We start from the raw sequence: 23857 nt of genomic DNA, 5'->3' as shown, positions 1-23857 counted from the left end.
TTTCCTTCCAAAGTGTAAACATGGGGAAGACAATAGTCCGATAATGGCTGTGAGTCAGTCCCACAGTTTGAGCAAGTGCTCTCCCATTGGCTTGAAAGCCTCATGCTTCGGGCTGACTCTGTTTCACCATTGGCCCTCCGGTGTCCTCCTCCGTCCAATCACTGCTCTGCCACGGTCAAACTGTATAAGTTTCAATTCACAGCACAGACCGATCCCACAGCCCTTTTCCTTCTGGGTAAAATGAGGGTGTTTTCGTCCTCCCCTACAGTTGCCACCCTTTGGTTTGTCGTGGTGGCTCAAATGCAACTGGCTCAGCGGACTGCCGCAAAATGCTAGCATCACGACTGCTGCCAGAATGCCAGGTATTGACCTGCATAATTCACTGCCTGTGGTCACACATCAGCTGGACATTGAGGGAGTGGAATCCCTTTCAGTTCCGGTATATGGCAGAGTTGACATGCAGCGCCCACAAAGCAATTTGCGTGCAGTCAATGGCACCCTGCAGCATGGGGAAGCCTGCAATTCTAGTGAAGCCACGTGCTCGCTCTGCCTGCTGGTCTCTGACAAGAGAGAATGAAATGTAGTCAGCTCCCTTTAAATAGAGAGCCTCAGTGACCTCCCTTATTCAACAGTGCACGGCAAACTACAAGATGTTACAAATATCTCCAGCTCCAGCCTGGAAGGAGCCAGAAGCATAAAATGTCATCGCATCGGTCACCTTCACAGTCAATGTCAATGTCAATCTGTAGATTTTTGCAACTTGAAACGACAATAGAAACCACCAAATACTTTTTAAATTATAGCAACATCCAGATAAAATCAGCCAGAAACACACCTGAACACAGTTGATGATCCCTTTGTAGCACTGATGGAGGGGTCCTTCCTACTGCTGAACGCCTGGGCATTGGCTGGAGTGTTGAGCTCCAAAATGGCACCGCTGGTGGCAAATCAGTGTTGCATGCTGATTGACATCATGATCTGCCTGCTCTGCATACTTCCGGCGGACGTTCACTGCACATGCACTCACACCCTCACCAAGATGGCATCCGGCGCGATTTACCTTACAAGTGTGTGCGTGCACATCAGACGCCATTTTGGCAACCAATAGGCACCGTAACCCTGAACAACGGATGCTACTGATCCCAATTTTGTGCCCTTATTATTTTATTAGCAAAATTGCATGAGTTTGCCTCTGACATAATGGGGGTGAAATTGAAGTCAATGAAAAAGAAAATCGGGTGGACTGTAAAACTGACTATTTTGTGCTGCCACGAAAGCTGAATTTCACCCCCGATGAGTGGTGTTCCAGGCTTCGATACCCTTTGTGACTCTCCTTAGAAAATATTGATATTTTTTTAATGTATGAACAAATTATACCACCGAAGAGTACTGTAGACTGTAATTGAGGCAAGAAGTTTGATTGTTAGACTCAGATTGTGGTCTCGACCTTCAATCAAACTGTCTGTCTTCAATTATATCCCAGGATTGCTCATTCTGTTAAATGTTTCAATTTCAGAAGGGACAGCAGGCATGAGATTCACTTTGTAATGGAACTAAGTATAACATTGCAAGGGGACACACGACTCCGTGCAGCAACAAATTACTTATCTCAGGGGCACAAAGTAGAAAAGTTATTGCTGGACTTTCTTGCATCATCTTTTTACAGATGAAAGAAGTGGCAGAGTCATATGAAGCCACTGGCACTGAAAACAAACTGAAAACTAAACAATGATTTTGGTCTACTTTTTAATTAGAGAGATATGAATGATAGTGCTTCATCTATATGAAAAATAACAAAATACAGTTTGCATAGCAGTCAATCCACCAAGAATTAGAGAATGATTTCTACCCTGTCATGTGCCATGAATAATATTGGAAGGGTAATGGCCCTATAAACAGAATAATGCAACTGTAATTTAGCAAGTGGCAAGAAATCAATCAGTTGTTTGGTGCACTACCAGATGTTGATCCCTAATTGAATAAAAATGTGTTACTACTGACAAAGAGTGTCTTAAAATAGCCAGGAGAACAGCTCACACATACTCTCACATTCGCAAACAAAGGGCACATGTGCAAGGAGCATACTTCAAAATGGTAATGGATCAGGAGGCACTCTGGTGGCCTCGGAAAATGCATAACTCCCGGTGGGGGATTAAAAAGAAAAGTTGCATGGAATTCAACTTCAAAGTGATGCATAGGACAAAAAAAAGAACATGAAATTATATGCCAGCTACCTTAGCATCAAATTCTCTGAAGTCAGAAGCACAAGAAGGGAATATAAGGCAAACTAAGCGATTGGAGCAAGAATTAAAGAAAAGAAAACATGAAGAGCAGCCAAGGACCACATGTGTGTAAATGCAGTAAATGACCTGCAGCAGTCTTGCAGAAGCAGATTTGTGTTGGCATATCTAGGCTGCATGGAAGCACAGATATACTGGAAATTTTTAGCAAAGAATGATAAAGTTGCTACAACCAACTCGTAAAAACTTTCAGCTAGGGTATGCTGCATTTTAAGGGTAGTGTCTAATTAAGTCACTGCTGTTACAACATTTCATATGACTAGACATGAGCTTCTCAGTAATGTGTCAGCAATGGGTGGAACGTCATTCCTCCTGTTTTGTGTATGAGGAATGTCTCACTGTTTTGGTAATGAAGTACGCCCTGATACTAATCAAATAATGAAAGGCAAAGAGACAGAGGGTTGTGTTCTGCTTTTGAATAAGCTTGAGGGCTGTAGTTAAAACACAAAAAAAATCCAGAAATTCCCTGACACCAAAATACGGCTGAATAAACAAAATTACATTTTCCTCTAGGCATTCAATACCAGTCATTCAGCCTATAACAACTACCCAGCTAATACAATGACTGCTGCTGTCTGAACACTGCCTGATGCTGCCTGTGTACCCTTCGTACATACAGTACCAAACTCAATTTAAAATGAATTGATTGCTAAATACAAATGGAAATTCCTAAAAACAAAAATGTACAAGACTAAGGGCTCAAATTTCCTCTTTGCCGATTTTTGCCACTCAGGAGTATTAACAGCCTATTTTTTGTGCCCGATTGCGCCCAAAAAAAGTTGCAACTTTCGCTAAAGTAAAATTTCATTTTGCAGCTGCGGTACCTGAAGTTAAATCTGGGGGTGGAGCTTCAGGTGTGCGCCAAAAAGTCTCTGAGCATGCGCCGGGGAAAAAAATTTTTTTTACATGTGACAGATGTGCCCACGCATCCACAGTAAAGTTCCTGGTCTGGATCAAGAGCTTGTGAGAACCCATTCAGATCGGGGCTGGATCTGAACATTTAAATTTTAGCTGCAAAATATGGATCCAAGGGCCACACTAGTCTGAAAACGCTCAATCTCCTCTGATCTTGGAAGCTAACCAGAGTTAGCTCTACACCAACACATCGAGCTAACCAGAGTTACCACAGCTAACCAGAGTTACCACTACACCAACACATCTGACTCCTACTGCACCTACTATTCCCAGGCGGTCTTCCATCCGGAAGACCGCCTGGGAATAGTAGGTGGAGTAGGAGTCCGATGTGTTGGTGTAGTGGTAATGTTACCAGAGGTGTGATCAACCTGGATTAGTTGTGTGAAGTTCAAATCCTGGTTTGGGCTCTTGGGGTCAAAAAAAAAGCCAAGGGAAGAGGAAGGGCCAAGAGATTCCTAGCACAAGAAATTGAGCTCTTGGTAGACATAATTGAGATTAGATGGGATGTGCTTGAGAACAAAGGGAGAATAGGAGAAATGAAACTGAAACCCTCTCTACTAGCAAAACTTTGGGACCAAATTGCAGAAGAGTTTAATGCAGTGGTGATAACCCCAAGAAGCAGCACGGAGGTCAAAAAGAAGTGGCAGGACCTTGGCCAAGAAGTTACTGTAAATAATATTTTTATTTATGCACTACAATTACATTTGTAAATGTGACTAATATGTGTGTGTGTGGGTGTGTGTGTGTGTGACCACCACAGCAGAAGGACCCTCTCTTAAAAACTTCTATTTTCATCTTTGCAGAAGAAGGTGTCACAGATCAACCGAGAAAGGTCAAAAACTGGAGGAGGTGCGCCAAGTAGGCTGCAACTAACAGCTGTGGAACAGAGGATCACTGATATGATTAAATCTCGTAAGAGAAGGTCAACCACCAATGTGGATGCTGGGCCCAGGTTACAGAGAGAGGGTAAGCCCTGCAAATTGCATAGTCTGGGTTGGTTAAATGTTAAGTACTGCGTGGGCTAGCTACGCTTCGGTTTATGAGATGTTTTCGGCCAGCTACGCTTCGGTGTATCCAATGTGCTATCATTGTGGAAAAGAAAATGCGCTATGTGAGCTGCGTACTCACATCACCTTGCTCCCTCTGCCCCCTCCCCTGCTGCTAACCAAACATCTGTTTTGTTATGCTTTGCAGATGTTGCGCATCAGGAAGAGACAGACGCTGAAGCAGAAGTAGAAGCAGAGCATGATCAGGAAGCCATCAGTCCAGATATTCTTTATCAAGATGAGGACAAGGATGAGCTGGAGAATGACGGGCTGCAGGAAGACCCCAATACTGAGATGGTTACATTGGAATTGGAGCCGGTGAACACCCCGAGGATGCCAAGCCCTTTCCTGAGCGAGACAACCGACTCGACATTTCATGGGGTACAGTCTGAGGCTGCGGGTCCCAGTGGGTTGCAGCAAGCCACACCTGGGAGACAGTCGAGGAGGGTGGGAAGGAGAGCTCAACCTGAAATACAGGATACAGGGGACATAGAACAGCTTATGGGAATGAGTGGGGAGAACATTGAGCTAACGAGATCGCTACTGGAAACCATGGGTGGGGTGAGGGGAGAATTAGCGGGACTGTCAGTAGAAGTAGTCTGGAGGAATGGGAGCATGTCGGGACAGATGAGGAAGGGGATGTCGGCGATTCGGGAGGGAATGTCGGAGGCAGCTGATACACTGTCGGGACAGATGAGGGAAGGGATGTCGGAGATTAGGGAGGGAATGTCGGAGGTAGCTGCTGCAATAAGGGTGCACACCACAGGTACTGTGCCACGGGTTGATCCACAGGCTGAAAAAGAATCCGATGATGAATCCGGAACCTTGCACAATGCCGTCTGTTAGGTCTGTCCCTATCCAACCCCACCAACAACAAATGCGCCTTCACGCAGAAAACAGAAAAAACCTTGGGATTGGGGGGAGGAAGCAGAAATCTGCGACAATGGGCATGGGTACGGGTAGAGGCAATAAAAAGGGCAAGAGGGACGCACAACGCGAAGGTCTTTGAATAGGGGGAGGAGAGATGACTGCAGCTAGAGTTTGTTTGTTTGTTTGTTTGTTGCTGCTACTTGTTATTTTCTTCATTGAAAAATTTAAAGTTTGATACAAATTGTTTTATTCAAGTTAAGTACAACTGTACAAATGTTTAATAAACCTAATTATTTTTTAAATTAACCAGGATCCTGCAAATTATTTTTTGAATTAAAGCAACATAAACGAACACAACATTACATACATTATTATGTACATTATTTTTTTAATTAAAGCAGCATAAACCAACACAACATTATGTATGTTATTATGTACTTTATTTTTTCACACTAGCAGGTGCAAAAGAGTGAACACTGTCAGGCCGTTTAGCCATCAGGCAACAAAGCGATCATGGATTAGCCGCTGAAACAAGTCTCTAGCTATGGCTGCGGGTGCACGAGGCCGCCTCCTCCACCATCATCCTGCAGGTTGAGGTGGTGGCATGGGTTCATCCTCCTCCTCCTGCTGCTAGTCCTCCTCCTCCTTCTCCTTGTCCTCGTTGTCAGCCTCCTCCTCCTCCTCCTCCCCACCCCCTTCTCCCCTCAGGAGGATCTTCAATGTCCAGTACCTGTCCCCTCATGATGGCCAAGTTGTGCAGCATGCAGCACATGACAATGAACTGACCGACATGGTGAGGGGCGTATTACAGGTAGCCTCCAGAGCGTTCCAGGCATGGAAACACTGCTTCAGTATGCCAATTGTCTGCTCTATGATGCTCCATGTCGTTTTTTGAGGATGTAACTAATAGAGTGGACAAGGGAGAACCAGTGGATGTGGTGTATTTGGACTTTCAAAAGGCTTTTGACAAGGTCCCACACAAGAGATTAGTGTGCAAAATTAAAGCACATGGTATTGGGGGTAATGTATTGACGTGGATAGAGAACTGGTTGGTAGACAGGAAACAGAGAGTAGGAATAAACGGGTCCTTTTCAGAATGGCAGGCAGTGACTAGTGGGGTACCACAAGGTTCAGTGCTAGGACCCCAGCTATTTACAATATACATTAATAATTTAGGCGAAGGAATTGAATGTAATATCTCTCAGTTTGCAGATGACACTAAGCTGCGTGGCAGTGTGAGCTGTGAGGAGGATGCTAAGAGGCTGCAGGGTGACTTGGACAGGTTAGGTGAGTGGGCAAATGCATGGCAGATGCAGTATAATGTCGATAAATGTGAGGTTATCCACTTTGGTGGCAAAAACAGGAAGGCAGAATATAATCTGAATGGTGACAGATTAGGAAAAGGGGAGGTGTCATGGTACATCAGTCATTGAAAGTTGGCATGCAGGTACAGCAGGCGGTGAAGAAGGCAAATGGCATGTTGGCCTTCATAGCGAGAGGATTTGAGTATAGGAGCAGGGAGGTCTTACGGCAGTGTACAAGGCCTTGGTGAGGCTACACCTTGAATATTGTGTACAGTTTTGGTCTCCTAATCTGAGGAAGGACATTCTTGCTATTGAAGGATTGAAGGAGTGCAGCGAAGGTTCACCAGACTGATTCCCGGGGTGGCAGGACTGACATATGAAGAAACACTGGATCGACTAGGCTTATATTCACTGGAATTTAGAAGAATGAGAGGGGATCTCATAGAAGCAGATAAAATTATGACGGGATTGGACAGGTTAGATGTAGGAAGAAAGTTCCCGATGTCGGGGAAGTCCAGAACCAGGGGTCATAGTCTAAGGGTAAGGGGTAAGCCAATTAGGACCGAGATGAGCAAAAACTTCTTCACTCAGAGAATTGTGAATCTGTGGAATTATCTACCATAGAAAGTTGTTGAGGCCAGTTCGTTAGCAAAATTCAAAAGGGAGTTAGATGTGGCCCTTGTGGCTAAAAGGATCAAGGGGTATGGAGAGAAAGCGGGAATGGGGTACTAAAGTTGCAAAAATGATTAGCCATGATCATATTGAATGATGCTGCAAGCTCGAAGGGGCGAATGGCTTACTCCTGCATCTATTTTCTATGTTTCTATGTTTCTATGTTATGTGTGACATGTTATACCGACGCTGTGGCTCAGTCATCATCATCATAGGCAGTCCCTCGAAATCGAGGAAGACTTGCTTCCACTCTAAATGTGAGTTCTTCGGTGACTGAATAGTCCCATATGAGAATTACAGTCTCTGTCACAGGTAGGACAGACAGTCGTCGAAGGAAAGGGTGGTGGGTAGTCTGCTTTGCCGTATGCTCCTTCCGCTGCCTGCGCTAGCTTTCTGCATGTTCTTAGCGACAAGACTCGAGGTGATCAGCGCCCTCCCAGATGCTCTTCCTCCACTTAGGATGGTCTTTGGCCAGGGACTCCCAGATGTAGTAGGAATGTTGCATTTTATCAAGGAGGCTTTGAAGGTGTCCTTGAAACGTTTCCTCTGCCCACCTGGGGCTCGCTTGCCGTGTAGGAGTTCTGAGTAGAGCTTTTGCTTTTGTAGGCTTGTCTCAGGCATGTGAACAATGTGGCCCAGCCAACGGAGCTGGTCAAGTGTGGTCAGTTTTTCAATGCTGGGGATGTTGGCCTGGTTGACGACGCTAACGTTGGTGCATCTGTCCTCTCAGGGGATTTGCAGTTCTAGCGGAGACATCGTTGGTGGTATTTCTCCAGCGATTTGAGGTGTCTAATGTATATGGTCCACGTCTCTGAGCCATACAGGAGGGCGGGCATCACTACAGCCCTGTAGACCATGAGCTTGGTGCCAGATTTGAGGGCCTGATCTTCGAACACTCTCTTCCTCAGGCGGCCGAAGGCTGCACTGGCACACTGGAGGTGATGTTGAATCTTGTCGGCGATGTCTGCCCTTGCTGATAATAGGCATCCGTAAGACAAAGCCAACCTGACGCCGCCACACAGCATTGCCCCCCAGTCATCAAAATCCACAGTGCGGCCCTGGACAACGTGGACCACTTTCAATATCTCGGGAGCCTATTATCACCAAGGGCCGACAGGAAGAGAGTGTTCGAAGATCAGGCCCTCACATCTGGCACCAAGCTCATAGTCTACAAGCCTGTAATGATACCCACCCTGCTCTATGGCTCAGAGACATGGACCATATACAGTAGACACCTCAACTCACAGGAGAAATACCACCAACGATGTCTCTGAAAGATCCTGCAAATCCCCTGGGAGGACAGGCGCACCAACATTAGTGTCCTCGATCAGGCCAACATCCTCAGCATCAAAGCACTGACCACACTCGACCAGCTCCGTTGGGCGGACCACATTGTTCACATGCCTAAGATAAGACTCCCAAAGCAAGCATTCTACTTGGAACTCATACATGGCAAGCGAGCCCCAGGTGGACAGAGGAAATGTTTCAAGGACACCCTCAAAGCCTCCTTGATAAAATGCAACATTCCCACCGACATCTGGGAATCCCTGGCCAAAGACCATCCTAAGTGGAGGAAGAGCATCTGGGAGGGCTGAGCACCTCGAGTCTTGTCGCTAAGAGCATGCAGAAAGCTAGCACAGGCAGTGGAAGGAGCGTGCGGCAAACCAGACTGCCCACCCACCCTTTCCTTCAACAATTGTCTGTCCCACCTGTGACAGAGACTGTAATTCCCGTATTGGACTGTTCAGTAACCTAGCAACTCACTTTTACAGTACAAACAAGTCTTCCTCGATTTCGAGGGACTGCCTATGATGGATGATGTTACCCTCATCGACCTTCTTTGTCAGCTCCTCAAAAAATGGAATCAAGTTAGTCAGACACGACCTTCCCTTAACAAATCCATGCCGACTGTCCTTGATTAATCCGTGCCTTTGTAAATGACATTTAATACTGTCACTCAGATTTTTTCAAATAATTTTCCCACCACCGAGGTTAGGCTGGCTAGCTTATAATTACTCGGTCTAACCCTTTCTCCATTTTTAAACAATGGTACAATATTAGCAGTCCTCCAGTCCTCCGGCACCACATCTGTAGCAAGAGAGGATTAGAAAATTATGTTCAAAGCCTCCGCTATTCCCTCTCTTGCTTCTTAATAGCCTGGGATACATTTAATCTGGGCCTGGAAATTTATCCACTTTCAAAGATGCTAAACCCCTTAATATTTCTTATCTCACTATGTTTATCTCATTTAATATTCTTCCTCTTCCTTATCTACATTACCTACATCGTCCACTGAATTCTACTGATTCAATAAAAACATTGATATAAGTAACTTCTAACTAAAGTTCTATACAATTTTTGACTTTTCACAATGCACAGCAAGTTATAAAAATAATAAATAAAACCAAATCCAAACCTAATTCAAATCACTGACTCCCACACCTCACTGCTGGAGCCCAGTTTCAGGGAGGTGAGGCTCAGTCCTCAAAGAGAAGCACCAAAGCTGCCTGACTCCAGAACAAAACACATTATACAACAGCGCATATCACAGGCCGACATGAACTTTCCCTCCCTCAATTTGTGTTTCCTTCTCCTTCCCCAGTTTGTATTCTCAATCTCTCCCTCCCCAGTTTGTGTTTCTCTGCGGGGATTGTATAGGGAGGGTCATAAGCCAGGTGCCGAGCCCGTATCCTTTGTCGCCGAGCAGCCAACTGTGTGTGCCTTTCTGGCAGCTCCTGAAACAGCGCAGATGTAACACTCTCACATAGGATGAAAGCATCATGGCTGCTACCTGGATATTTGGCATCCACTGCCATGATCCGATGCATATCGTCGCAGACGAGCTGGACATTTAGGGAATGGAACACTTTCCTGTTGTGATAAACCTCGGAGTCGTCCAAAATTGCTCTTGAGGTAATGTGTTTACAGTCAATCGCACCCTGTACGTTGGGGACGCCAGCATTTCTGGAAAAGCCCACAGCCCTGTCTTGCATTGCCTGAGTGGTCACAGAGAAAGTGATGAACTGGTCCATTTTGGCACACAGTGCAGCAGTCACCTGTCGAATGCAGCAATGTGTGGTGCAGCATATGTCCCCAGTTGCTGCTTGAAATGAGCCAAAAGCATAGAAGGCAAGTGCTGCAGTGACCTTCACTTCCACAGGTAGGACAGTCCTCCTGCCACTTCTTGGCTGTATGTCTGACCTGATTAGCTGGCAGATCTATGTGATGACCTCCTTTCTAAATCACAGCCTGCGAATGCAGTCTGTTCACTCAGGTGTAGGTATGAGTGCCTCTCCCTGTAGATTCGATCAGGGTATGGCATCTTCCCCATCAATCCCCAAGCTATCTGGTTTCTCCGATGTTGGCGCCGCATTATCCGTCGCCTCTGCATGGCAGACATGCAAATCAACTGTGATATTATCAGGGAGCTCACAGCACACATAGCCTTAAGATGGCAGAATCTTCCAGAAGTCATCAGTCAGATGACCTGGTCCCTTTATTATAAACAGCACTGGCTGCAGTGCCACAGGAGTCTACAGTGTGGAGCTACAGACATTAAACTTCTCCCTCCTTAATGAAGAATGAATTATAACAAACAATCATCATACATAACTTACATGGATATACATGACAAAAGATATGGACTTATTTTGCCATATTTACAAATCAAGCTTAACCACTTGTTTTCTGTTTCGAAGAGGATACCTTCACTCGCGAACAGAACCTTCCAAACATGGTGTCAAATTTAGACTCATTCGAGGTTGAGCCTGAGGAAAGTTTTCCTCCAAGGGATGCCCTTGATGTCCAATTGAACTCTCTCTAACTTCAGACTGTTTGTTGCCTGACTCGGACTCAGATTAAACTCTGACTTTTTCTTAGATTTGTTACTAGTACATTAGATGTAAGATATGCTCCTGGTGTATCAAAACTATGTGATGAGTCAGAAATAAAAGAAGCATTCCCACGTTCAACCACTTCCACGTCTGTAGATAAAATATGATCAATGTGAACAACCCTAACCTGTCCATGATCAAACATCTTGACCAAGTATGTGCGAAGACCACATAGCTTCACCACTCTTCCTAGTAACCACTTTAACCATTTATGGTGATGGTTCTTCACTCTCACCTTGTGATTTAATTTCACACTTCTCTCTTTTTCTCTACCTCTATCATGATTCTCTTTCTGTCTTAATTATGTCTCTTCTATGGATTGTGCCAAGTTTGGTTTTAACGAGAATCTGGTTCGTGGCTATTGTTTGAGAAACAACTCTGCTGGTGTTAACATAGAAACATAGAAAATAGATGCAGAAGTAGGCCATTTGGCCCTTCGAGCCTGCACCACCATTCAATAAGATCATGGCTGATCATTCACCTCAGTATCCCTTTCCTGCTTTTTCTCCATACTCCTTGATCTCTTTAGCCGAAAGGGCCACATCTAACTCCCTCTTGAATATAAGCAATGAACTGGCATCAACAACTCTCTGCGGTAGGGGATTCCACAGGTTAACAACTCTCTGAGTGAAGAAGTTTCTCCTCATCTCAGTCCTAAATGGCTTACCCCTTATCCTTAGACTGTGTCCCCTGGTTCTAGACTTCCCCAACATCGGGAACATTCTTCCTGCATCTAACCTGTCCAGTCCTGTCAGAATTTTATATGTTTCTATGAGATCCCCTCTCATCCTTCTAAACTCCAGTGAATAAACTCCAGTCGATCCAGTCTCTCCTCATATGTCAGTCCTGCCATCCCAGGAATCAGTCTGGTGAACCTTCGCTGCACTCCCTCAATAGCAAGAATGTCCTTCCTCAGATTAGGAGACCAAAACTGAACACAATATTCCAGGTGAGGCCTCGCCAAGGCCCTGTACAGCTGCAGTAAGACCTCCCTGCTCCTATACTCAAAACCCCTAGCTATGAAGGCCAACATACCATTTGCCTTCTTCACCGCCTGCTGTACCTGCATGCCAACTTTCAATGACTGATGTACCATGACACCTAGGTCTCGTTGCACCTCCCCTTTTCCTAATCTGCCGCCATTCAGATAATATTCTGCCTTCGTGTTTTTGCCCCCAAAGTGGATAACCTCACATTTATCCACATAATACTGCATAGGCCATGCATTTTCCCACTCATCTAATCGGTCCAAGTCACCCTGCAACCTCTTAGCGTCCTCCTCACAGCTCACACTGCCACCCAGTTTAGTGTCATCTGCAAACTTGGAGATATTACACTAAATTCCTTCATCCAAATCATTAATATTGTAAATAGCTGGGGTCCCAGCACTGAGCCCTGCAGCACCCTACTAGTCACTGCCTACCATTCTGAAAAGGACCCTTTTATCCCGACTCTCTGCTTCCTGTCTGCCAACCAGTTCTCTATCCACGTCAGTATATTACCTCCAATACCATGTGCTTTAATTTTGCATACCAATCTCTTGTGTGGGACTTTGTCAAAAGCCTTTTGAAAGTCCAAATACAACACATCCACTGCTTCTCCCTTGTCCACTCTACTAGTTACATCCTCAAAAAATTCCAGAAGATTTGTCAAGCATGATTTCCTTTTCATAAATCCATGCAGACTTGGATCGATCCTGTCACTGCTTTCCAAATGCGCTGTTATTTCATCTTTAATAATTAATTCCAACATTTTCCCACGACTGATGTCAGGCTAACCGGTTTATAATTATCCGTTTTCTCTCTCCCTCCTTTTTTAAAAAGTGGTGCTCCATTAGCTATCCTCCAGTCCATAGGAACTGATCCAGAGTCGATAGACTGTTGGAAAATGATCACCAATTTCTAGGGCCACTTCCTTAAGTACTCTGGAATGTAGACTATCAGGCCCCAGAGATTTATCGGCCTTCAAGCCCATCAATTTCCCGAACACAATTTCCTGCCTAATAAGGATATCCTTCAGTTCCTCCTTCTCACTAGACCTTCGGTCCCCTAGTACTTTCAGAAGGTTATTTCTATCTTCCTTCGTGAAGACAGAACCAAAGTATTTGTTCAACTGGTCTGCCATTTCTTTGTTCCCCATTATAAATTCATCTGAATCTAACTGCACGGGACCTATGTTTGTCTTCACTAATCTGTTTCTCTTCTTATATCTATAGAAGCTTTTGCAGTCAGTTTTTATGTTCCCAGCAAGCTTCCTCTCATACTCTATTTTCCCACTTCTAATAAAACTCTTTGTCCTCCTCTGCTGAATTCTAAATTTCTCCCAGTCCTCAGGTTTGCTGCTTTTTCTGGCCATTTTATATGCCTCTTCCTTGGATTTAACTCTATCCTTAATTTCCCTTGTTAGTCACGTTCGAGCCACCTTCCCCGTTTTATTTTTACTCCAGACAGAGATGTACAAATGTTGAAGTTCATCCATCCAGCTGCGAGGAGGATGCTGTGAGGCTGCAGAGCGACTTGGATAGGTTAGGTGAGTGGGCAAATGCATGGCAGATGAAGTATAATGTGGATAAATGTGAGGTTATCCACTTTGGTGGTAAAAACAGAGAGACAGACTATTATCTGAATGGTGACAGATTAGGAAAAGGGGAGGTGCAAAGAGACCTGGGTGTCATGGTACATCAGTCATTGAAGGTTGGCATGCAGGTACAGCAGGCGGTTAAGAAAGCAAATGGCATGTTGGCCTTCATAGCAAGGGGATTTGAGTACAGGGGCAGGGAGGTGTTGCTACAGTTGTACAGGGCATTGGTGAGGCCACACCTGGAGTATTGTGTACAGTTTTGGTCTCCTAACCTGAGGAAGGACATTCTTGCTATTGAGGGAGTGCAGCGAAGGTTCACCAGACTGATTCCCGGGATGGCGGGACTGACCTATCAAGAAAGACTGGATCAACTGGGCTTGTATTCACTGGAGTTCAGAAGAATGAGAGGGGACCTCAAAGAAACATTTAAAATTCTGACGGGGTTAGACAGGTTAGATGCAGGAAGAATGTTCCCAATGTTGGGGAAGTCCAGAACCAGAGGTCACAGTCTAAGGATAAGGGGTAAGCCATTTAGGACCGAGATGCGGAGGAACTTCTTCACCCAGAGAGTGGTGAACCTGTGGAATTCTCTACCACAGAAAGTTGTTGAGGCCAATTCACTAAATATATTCAAAAAGGAGTTAGATGAGGTCCTTACTACTAGGGGGATCAAGGGGTATGGCGAGAAAGCAGGAATGGGGTACTGAAGTTGAATGTTCAGCCATGAACTCATTGAATGGCGGTGCAGGCTAGAAGGGCCGAATGTCCTACTCCTGCACCTATTTTCTATGTTTCTATGTTTCTATGTGATCTTTAAATGTTTTCCTTTGCCTATCCATCGTCAACCCTTTAGGTATCATTTGCCAGTCTATTCTAGCCAATTCACGTCTCATACCATCAAAGTTACCTTTCCTTAAGTTCAGGACCTACTCTCTGAATTAACTGTGTCAGTCTCCATCTTAATCAAGAATTCTACCATATTATGGTCACTCTTCCCCAAGGGGCCTCGCACAACAAGATTGCTAATTAGTCCTTTCTCATTACACATCATCCAGTCTAGGATGGCCAGCCCTCTAGTTGGTTCCTCGATATATTGGTCCTGAAAACCATCACTAATACACTCCAGGAAATCCTCCTCCAATGTATTGCTACCAGTTTGGTTAGCCCAATCTATATGTAGATTAAAGTCGCCCATGATAACTGCTGTACCTTTATTGCACACAATGATTGTAGTTGTGTGAGGAGTATTACGATACGTAATTAGGAAATTAGCCAATGTGTGGTCCAATGACAACTGTCATTTCTTTGGATTTGGATCCAATATCTGTTTGATGAGGGCACATTTTTCAATTTGCACAGTGCGCTCTGCTGCACCATTTGAAGCAGGTTGGTACGGTGGAACCTTGGTATGTTTCACACCATTTTTGCTCGTGAACTGTGCAAATTCTTCTGAAAGAAATTGTGGTCCAGTATCAGAAACAATTTCTTCTGGGCGGCCAAATGAAGAAAATAATCTTCATAAAATGTCTAATGTTTTACTTGTTGCTATTTTCCACATTGGAAACACATCGATCCACTTCGAATGGCTATCAATCACAATGAACAATTGTTGTCCTTCTAGCTCAGCAAAATTGATATCTGGCCTTTGCCACCCCCAGGAGACCATTTCCATAGCTGTAATGGTACTAATGGTGGTTGCATACTTACCGATTGACATGTCGTACACTGACTGACGATGAACTCTACATCTTTATCAAGACCTGGCCACCATAAGTAACTGCGTGCAAACTCTTGGTCAAGCACATTCCCAGGTGCTGGTCATGGAGCTCTCCTAATAATTTGGACCTGAATTTATTTGGTATAACCAATCTTGCACCCCACATGATGCAATCTTTATCGACTGATAATTAATTCCTACGAATGAAGAATGGATGAATATCTTTGTCTATTATGTAGTTTGGCCAATACAATCATACACCTTTGACATAACTGGGTCACGTTTGTTTGCTCTACCAATCTCTTCAACTGTGACTGGCAGTTCATCAATGTATGAAAAATAGAACACTTCTTCCCCGTCGGGTGTAACTTGTGATGAGGAAGGCAATCTAGACATAGCATCAGCATTATGTGATCAGCTGATGGTCTGTATTCAATACTATATGTACATGCTGACAAAATCAAAGCCCATTTCTGCATTTGGGCTGTAGCTAATGTTGGAACTAGGGACTTTGGATGGAGGACTGCTGTCAGGTGCTTTTGGGAAACTTATGACCATATAAGTATTTGTGGAACTTCTAGACCCCAAAAATTAATGCCAAAGCTTCCCTTTCGATTTGCGCATAATCACGCTCACTGGCACTGAGAGTGTGTGAAGCAAAAGCAATTGGTCTCTCCACCACACTATGTAATACATGAGAGATCACTGCCCCAACTTCATCATATGCTAGATTGATCTCTTTAGATACGTCATAGTGAACTAACATGGTGCTCTCTACCAATTTGCTTTTACACTCCTTGAATGGTGTATTGCATTCTTCCGACCACTTCCAATGGACCTGTTTTTTCAATACTTCATTCAGTGGATGTAATACTGTAGCCAAATTTGGTAGGAACTTCCCATAATAGTTCAAAAGATTCAAAAATGATCGAAGTTCAGTGACATTCTTGGGAGTGGGTGCATTTCTGATTGCATCCAGCTTTCCCTTGGTTGGATGTAAACCATCTTTGTCTACTCTGTACCCTAAGTACTCCACTGAGTTTTGAAATAACTCACATTTGCAAGCAAACACTCATACTCTGTGCTTCTCTAGCCGATGGAGGACTTCATTCAATATGTTATTATGAATTTGCCTATTTGGTGCTGAAATTAGTTTGTCATCTAAATAACATACTACCCCTTCAATACCTTGCAAAATCTGGTTCATCACCCCTTGGAATATGTCAGGGGTGGAAGACATTCTAAATGGTAGCCTATAAAATTGAAATAGGCCGAGATGAGTATTTATAGTCAAACATGACTTGGACTCCTCATCTCGTTCAAGCTGTAAGTAGGCATTTGTAAGATCCAACTTTGAGAAGATCTGAGCCCCCTGTCAGTGCTATGAATAAATCTTCTACATTTGGCAATGTATTGGGGAGGTTACCTTCTAGAACCTGGTTTACGGTTACTTTATAATCACCACACAATCTTACCTTACCATCGGACTTAGGTACAACAACAATGGGTGTAGCCCAATTACATCGATCTATCTTACAAATAATGTTCTCAGTCTCTAGTCTTTTGAGTTCTTGCTCAACTTTCTCCTTGAGTGCATATGGTACAGAACGTAGCTTGTAGTAAACCGATCTAGCGTCCTTCTGTACCCTGACACTTGCCTTGAAGCCTTGGATCGGACTGCCCGATTCGCAGAACACCTTCTTGATAACCTCATCTGTTGATGAAAATCTCGCTTTCACACTGAAAATCTTACTCCAATCCAGCTTCAGTGAGTTCAACCAATTTCTTCCTAGTAAGGCAGACTTGTCTCCTTTCACTACTATTAAAGGCAAGTTCTGAAATTGATCTTTATATTTCACCGGTACGGTGAAATGACCTACCACAGGAATTTTCTCTCCCAAGTAGCCTCGCAGCTCTATCTTGGATTTCTCCAGTTGGAAATCACGCAATTTGTCGAGGTACAGCGAGTCCGGTACTGCACTCACGGATGCACCCGTCGTGTTGTCTTTCTTCCATGCTATGTAGTCTCTGGGGATTTCTACTCAGAGCCTTGAAAGCTGGTTTACCCTTCAATTGGCATGCCTTCGCAAGATGCCCAGTTTTCCTGCCTTCACATATGGACAACTTTGAGAAATGTGTTGTCCCAGGCACTGATAGCAGGACTTCAATGCTCTGTTACCATTGCCAGTTTCTGAGACTTTGGGCCCAACCGCCTTTTACTGTTAACCTGCAGGCGATTCACCTCGGTTGTCTGACGACTGAAAATAGTATGAAATTCTCGGAAATATTGGTCGGCCATGTCCATTAACATAGCTGTCTGACAAGCTAAATCAAAATCAAATTAGGCGTTGTCAATAACTTTCTTCTGATCGCATCATTTTTCATCCAACAAACAAAGCAATGCTCGGTCCTGAAAGATTCCAAAATTACAGTGAATACATAGCTTTTTTAATGCTACACTGTACTCACTGATATTTTATTTGGTTAACTGATCTCGTATTCCAAAACAATAACTTTCAGCAATTTCCAGGGGCATGGGGCTGTAGCGCTGTTCTAACTTAGTTAGGATCTGCTTAAGAGTTGTGTCCTTTGGCTTGTCAGGCACACGCAAATTTTTCAAGGTTTCATACACCTCGGACCCTGCTTCAGTTAAGAAAATAGTCCTTTGTCATTCCAACACCACCCGGTTATGGTTTTCATCATTGGGGACTTTGATGATATTATTTGCGGTGAAAAACATTTCTAGCCGCTCCACATACGCTCTGAAACTTTCACATTCACGTTGAAATTCTCCCAAACACCTTATTACCCCCATAGGCGTGGCCATCTGGATTCTGGCAGATCAAACAAGTGTGTTTGTAATTTATCTCAGATTTGTAGCTGTTAATCAAAACAGAGAAGCTCTCAAAGTCACTCTATTGGTTGGCTGATTCCTCCACCAATAAAAATTGCAGCTTTGTTTTATCTGCCTAATCCCACCTTCGCCACCATTGTTATATCCTCAGGTACTCACAGAAACACACACAGCCTTAAGATGGTGGAACCTTCCAGAAGTCACCAGTCAGGTGACCTGGTCCCTTTATTATAAACAGCACTGGCTGCAATGTCACAGGAGTCCACAGGTGGCGCTACAGACATTACATCAACCTTATGACATTAGGCATAGTCAAAATTATTGTTGTTATTGTTGTTATTATTAGTACAGTGAGACAGTACTTCATCATCATAGGCAGTTCCTCGGAATCGAGGAAGACTTGCTTCCACTCCTGAAGTGAGTCCTTAGGTGGCTGAACAGTCCAATATGAGAGCCACAGACTCTGTCACAGGTGGGACAGATAGTCGTTGAGGGAAGGGGTGGATGGGATTGTTTTGCCACGTGCTCTTTCCGCTGCCCGCGCTTGATTTTTGCATGCTCTCGTCATTGAGACTCGAAGTGCTTAACACCCTCCCGGATGCACTTTCTCCATTTAGGGCGATCTTTGGCCAGGGACTCCCAGGTGTCAGTGGGGATGCCGTACTTTATCAGGGAGGCTTTGAGGATGACTTGTAACGTTTCTGCTGCCCACCTTTGGCTCATTTGCCTTGAAGGAGCTCCGCATAGAGCACTTACTTTGGGGGTCTCGTGTCTGGCATGCGAACTATGTGGCCTGCCCAACGGAGCTGATTGAGTGTGGTCAGTGCTTCAACGCTGGGGATGTTAGCATGGATGAAGATGCTGATGTTGGTGCACCTGTCCTCCCAGGGAATTTGTAGGATCTTGCGGAGACATTGTTAGTGATATATCTCCAGCAACTTGAGGTGTCTACTGTACATGGTCCATGCCTCTGAGCCATACAGGAGGGCGGGTATTACTACAGCTCTGTAGACCACGAGCTTGGTAGTAGATTTGAGGGCCTGGTCTTCGAACACTCTATTCCTCAGGCAGCTGAAGGCTGCACTGGCGCATTGGAGGTGGTGTTGAATCTCCTCATCAATGTCTGCTTTTGTTGATAAGAGGCTCCCGAGGTATGGGAATTGGTCCACGTTGTCGAGGGCTGCACCGTGGATCTTGATGACTGGGGGGAAGTGCTGTGCGGCGAGGACAGGCTGGTGGAGGACCTTTGTCTTACGGATGTGTAGCATAAGGCCCATACCTTCGTATGCCTCAGTAAATACGGCGACTATATCCTGGAGTTCAGCCTCAGAATGTGTGCAGACACAGGCCTCGTCCGCGTACTGTAGCTCAACAACAGAGGTTGGGGTGACCTTGGACCTGGCCTAGAGGCAGCGAAGGTTAAACAGCTTCCTACTGGTTCTGTTGTTTTGTTCCACTCCAACGGGGAGCTTGTTGACTGTGAGGTGGAGCATGGCAGCGAGGAAGATTGTGAAGACTGTTGGAGCGATGATGCAGCCCTGTTTGACCCCGGTCCAGACATGGATTGGGTCTGTAATGGATCCATTGGTAAGGATCACAGCCTGCATATCATCGTGGAGCAGGCGAAGGATGTTGACAAACTTTTGGGGGCATCCGAAACGGAGGAGGATGCTCCATAGACCCTCGCGGTTGACAGTGTCAAAGGCCTTTGTAAGGTCAAAAAAGGCCATGTATAAGAGCTGGCGCTGCTCCCTGCAGTTTTTCTGCAGCTGTCGCGCTGCAAAGATCATGTCCATTGTGCCCCGTAAGGGACGAAATCTGCACTGTGATTCCAGGAGGAACTCCTCGGCCACAGAGAGAAGACAGTTGAGGAGAACTCTAGTGACAACTTTCCCAGTGGCTGATAGCAGGGAGATTCCCCTGTAGTTGCCGCAGTCAGACTTGTCCCCTTTTTTAAAGATGGTCACGATCACTGCATCACTGAGATCTCCCGGCATGCTCTCCTCCCTCCAGATGACAGAGATAAAGTCATGTATCCATGCCAACAGCGCCTCTCCGCCATAGTTTAGCACCTCAGCAGGGATTCCATCCGCTCCCGTAGCCTTGTTGTTCTTGAGCTATCTTATGGCTTTTCCTACCTCGTGCAACATTGGGTTTCACTGAGGTGGTGGCGGGTCGCACTGCGGGATGGAGTCGAGAACACTCGAGTCAAAGGCAGAGTCTTGATTGAGGAGATCTTCGAAGTGCTCCTTCCAGCGGGCCCTGACTGCCTCGGTGTCCTTGATGAGTGTTTCCCCATTCTTGGCCAGCAGTGGGGTGGGGCCTTGGGACTTTGGACCTTGACTGCAATGAAGAATCCTCGCACATCATGGCTGTCGGCCAGTTGTTGTATCTCCTGTGCTTTCTCCATCCACCACCTGTTCTTTAGGTCCCGGGTTTTTTGTTAGACCTCAGCCTTGAGCCGCCTGTAATGTTGCTTTCATGTTCCCGAGTTGGGTTGTTGCTTGAGGCTCAGAAATGCTTTGCGCTTGCGATCTATTAGTTCTTGGAACTCTTGATCATTCTCATTAAACCAGTCCTAGTGTTTTCTGGTTGCGTGACCAAGTGTCTTTCGCAGGCACTGGTTATGGAGGCCTGGAGGGCAAACCAATACTTACTGAAGCACTCACACCTTTGCTGGGTGATGCCCTAGTAGAACGGACTACACCCTGGTCTGCACATGTGCAACACTAGGCTCTGTCGCTATGGAGACGTGATGCACAGAGATTTATGGCACTGTAATTATAGCTTTTGCCGAAATGTGTATGTTTGCTGCTGTGCACAAAACTGTAGTGCCATCTCCGATGCACAGGTCGGAATGCCGGCCGGCAGGATCACTCCCTCGGCCGGACAGAAACATAGGAGATCGGCACTCAGCTTAGAAAGAAGCCCGGGGAGGGGGGTAGAATCCAAGCGCCGAGCTCCTGTGCTTGTGTTCGGCCAAGGGAGCGATCCTGCCACCAGCCGGCCGGCACTCTTCTGACCCGTGCCTGAAGCCCCGTGAGCAGAGATTCTGTGGTGGGGTGGAGTCGCAATTTGCCTTCTCACATAACATTCTCACATTCTAAACATTATTTGGAAAAAATTTAATTTCTAACATTCTGTGGGAAAAAATTAACTTTCCGAGTTATTTTCCGAGTTCCCTCTGCAAAAATCATCAAGAATCTGTGTTTTAAATTGTCTTCTTCCCTCGCTCCAAAAACTCAGAAATATACTTAGCGCCGATTTTCTTAAGTTAATGTAGGGTTTTTCTGATCGGCATTTAAGGCCGCTCTGCGCTGTCCTTAAAAAAATCGGTGTTGCTGAAAATCGCTTAAATGGCCAAAAAGGGTCCAAAACGGCACGGAAATCTGTTTTCATCCAGACCGGCACCAAAAAAATCTGCCATACAAAAAAACCGGCGCTGACAGTCGTTGCCGGCGTACAAACTTTGAGGAAAGTTGCAAATTCACGATTGCTCAAAAAAATCAGTGGATGGCGAAAAAACGGCGTCCAATAAGCATTGCAATAAATTTCCAGGTCCCAAAGTTTGTAAAATATCATTTTATACTTTTATATCTCTTAATATCATATTCAGTTTCCTCCTTACAGGGAAAATATGCCCACAAAGATCTTGCATTTCCTCTTATAGCCCATTTAAAAGGTGGTGAGGCTGGAACAACGTCATGGATGTGCAGAGACTCTGAAGTCTCGCTCATGACTTCACATTTCTGACCACCCCAGCATCCATCAAAGTTTCCCACAGTTGCCATTTTGCTTCAGAGACAAGGAGCAAAACATTTGCAAAGTGAAGTTCTGTGCCCCTTTCATCAGTAGCACAGCCTTGTTTATGCAATGAAAGTGTCTCTGAAGGTATGTTTGTTCTCTAGTATATATGGTAACATTTTCAACCCACAGTTTATTTCTCTTCATAGATGTAACCACTACCAGAATTGCAATAAACATACAAATCCCAGAATGTACTCATCACAGAACTGTTTTTGTGAACTAATAATCCTGTTTACCACTGTTCAAGAGCCATTCCTGCCTTACATGTAATGTTCATTACTTTTTATGTAACACCCCTCCAGGTCTGAACCAGCAGTCAATACAATACATTTAATTAAGTCCTACTCAAATATTTCAACAATTTCTTTGAACAATTTCACCACCTCAGACCAGCAGTTAAACATTCTTTTTCCTACAGATTTGCTCTTTAATCTTTTGCCACGTTATATAACAGCAATTACATTCAACTTTGTCCATGCAGTTTTATCCTAACTCTTCCAGACAAGGTTTGCAGGTTTTACAGTCTATTCCTTGGCTTCCCCGCCCATCTAGAATTCATTATGAAACACATAGTTTTGGAATGATTGTATTTATTTCTTGCAGACCTCACAGCTTTACTCTTTTAAATCTCCCTTGATATAGTGAAAAATTTCTCTTTGCTGGTGAAGATTTGTTATCAGCAGAACCCTGCACACTGCAGAGAAAACAGCGTTGTCATTCTGTCTGTAAAGTCCTGTCCCTGCAATACAGACTCACACGAGGCACATGCTGAAGTCAAGGCCACTCAGGACCTGCACCTTTATTACATAGCTCTCGAGTGCCACACTTGCCTGAGACCTGTCTTTATATACCTGTCTGGGACAGATATATCCAGTGTCTCCTGCAAGTGCATCCCTGGTGGTAAGGTAAGCTTGTGGTTACAGCTCATCTCCAGTTACAGTCATGTATAGCATGGTAAGAAACAGTTATGTACAGTAGTGTGAGATACATGACATCACCCTCCCCCCCAGGTCTTATTATCTTTATAGGTTCAGTCTCTCAGGTGGTCTACGTTCTCACGTGGAGCGTCTTAGTTGTGGTTCAGTTGTTTGCCTTGGTGCCTGTTTTTCTTTCGGTGTGATTGCTGGTGTCTCGCCTGGGCTGTCTGTTGGGATTGCCCTTTCCTCAGGTTGTTCCCTCTGACTGTCCACCAGGTGTGGTGTGAGTTCCACATTGTAGTCTGTCTCTGGCTCAGCAGTGTTGTTGGTAAATCTACTTTTGACTTGGTCTACATGCCTCCGGCTGGTTTGGCCATTGTCCATTTGTACCACCAGTAGCCTGTTTCCTTCCTTGCATGTTACTGTACCTGCAAGCCATTTGGGACCCCTGCCATAGCTTAGCACAAACACTTTGTCCCTTATCTCATTCCACCTCCCCCTCGAATTTCGGTCATGGTACTCAGTTAGCTTATGGCGCTTTGCCTCAACGATTTCATGCATGTCTGGGAGGATTAATGAGAGCCTTGTCTTTAAGGTCCGTTTCATCAATAGTTGCGCGGGGGGAACTGCAGTCAATGAATGCGGACGAGATCTTTATGCCAGCAGCAGTCACGACAGGCGGCCCTGCAGCGTGGGACCTTCGATTTTGAGCATGCCTTGTTTAATGATCTGCACTGCTCGCTCCGCCTGGCCATTGGAGGCCGGCTTGAACGGTGCCATCTTAACATGATTTATGCCATGGTCACTCATAAAATCGTGAAATTCTGCGCTGGTGAAACACGGACAATTATCACAAGCCAATATGTCAGGAATGCCGTGCATTGTGAACAGTGGTGGAGGTGGTGCTCGAGTTTAAAATGGTGCATTCAATCCACTTTGAAAATGCATCGACAACTACGAGGAACATTTTGCCCATGAATGG

This window comes from Pristiophorus japonicus, chromosome 2 (genome assembly GCF_044704955.1).
Source record: "Pristiophorus japonicus isolate sPriJap1 chromosome 2, sPriJap1.hap1, whole genome shotgun sequence".
NCBI classification, from domain to species: domain Eukaryota; kingdom Metazoa; phylum Chordata; class Chondrichthyes; family Pristiophoridae; genus Pristiophorus; species Pristiophorus japonicus.
This window is presented reverse-complemented; position numbering follows the sequence as displayed.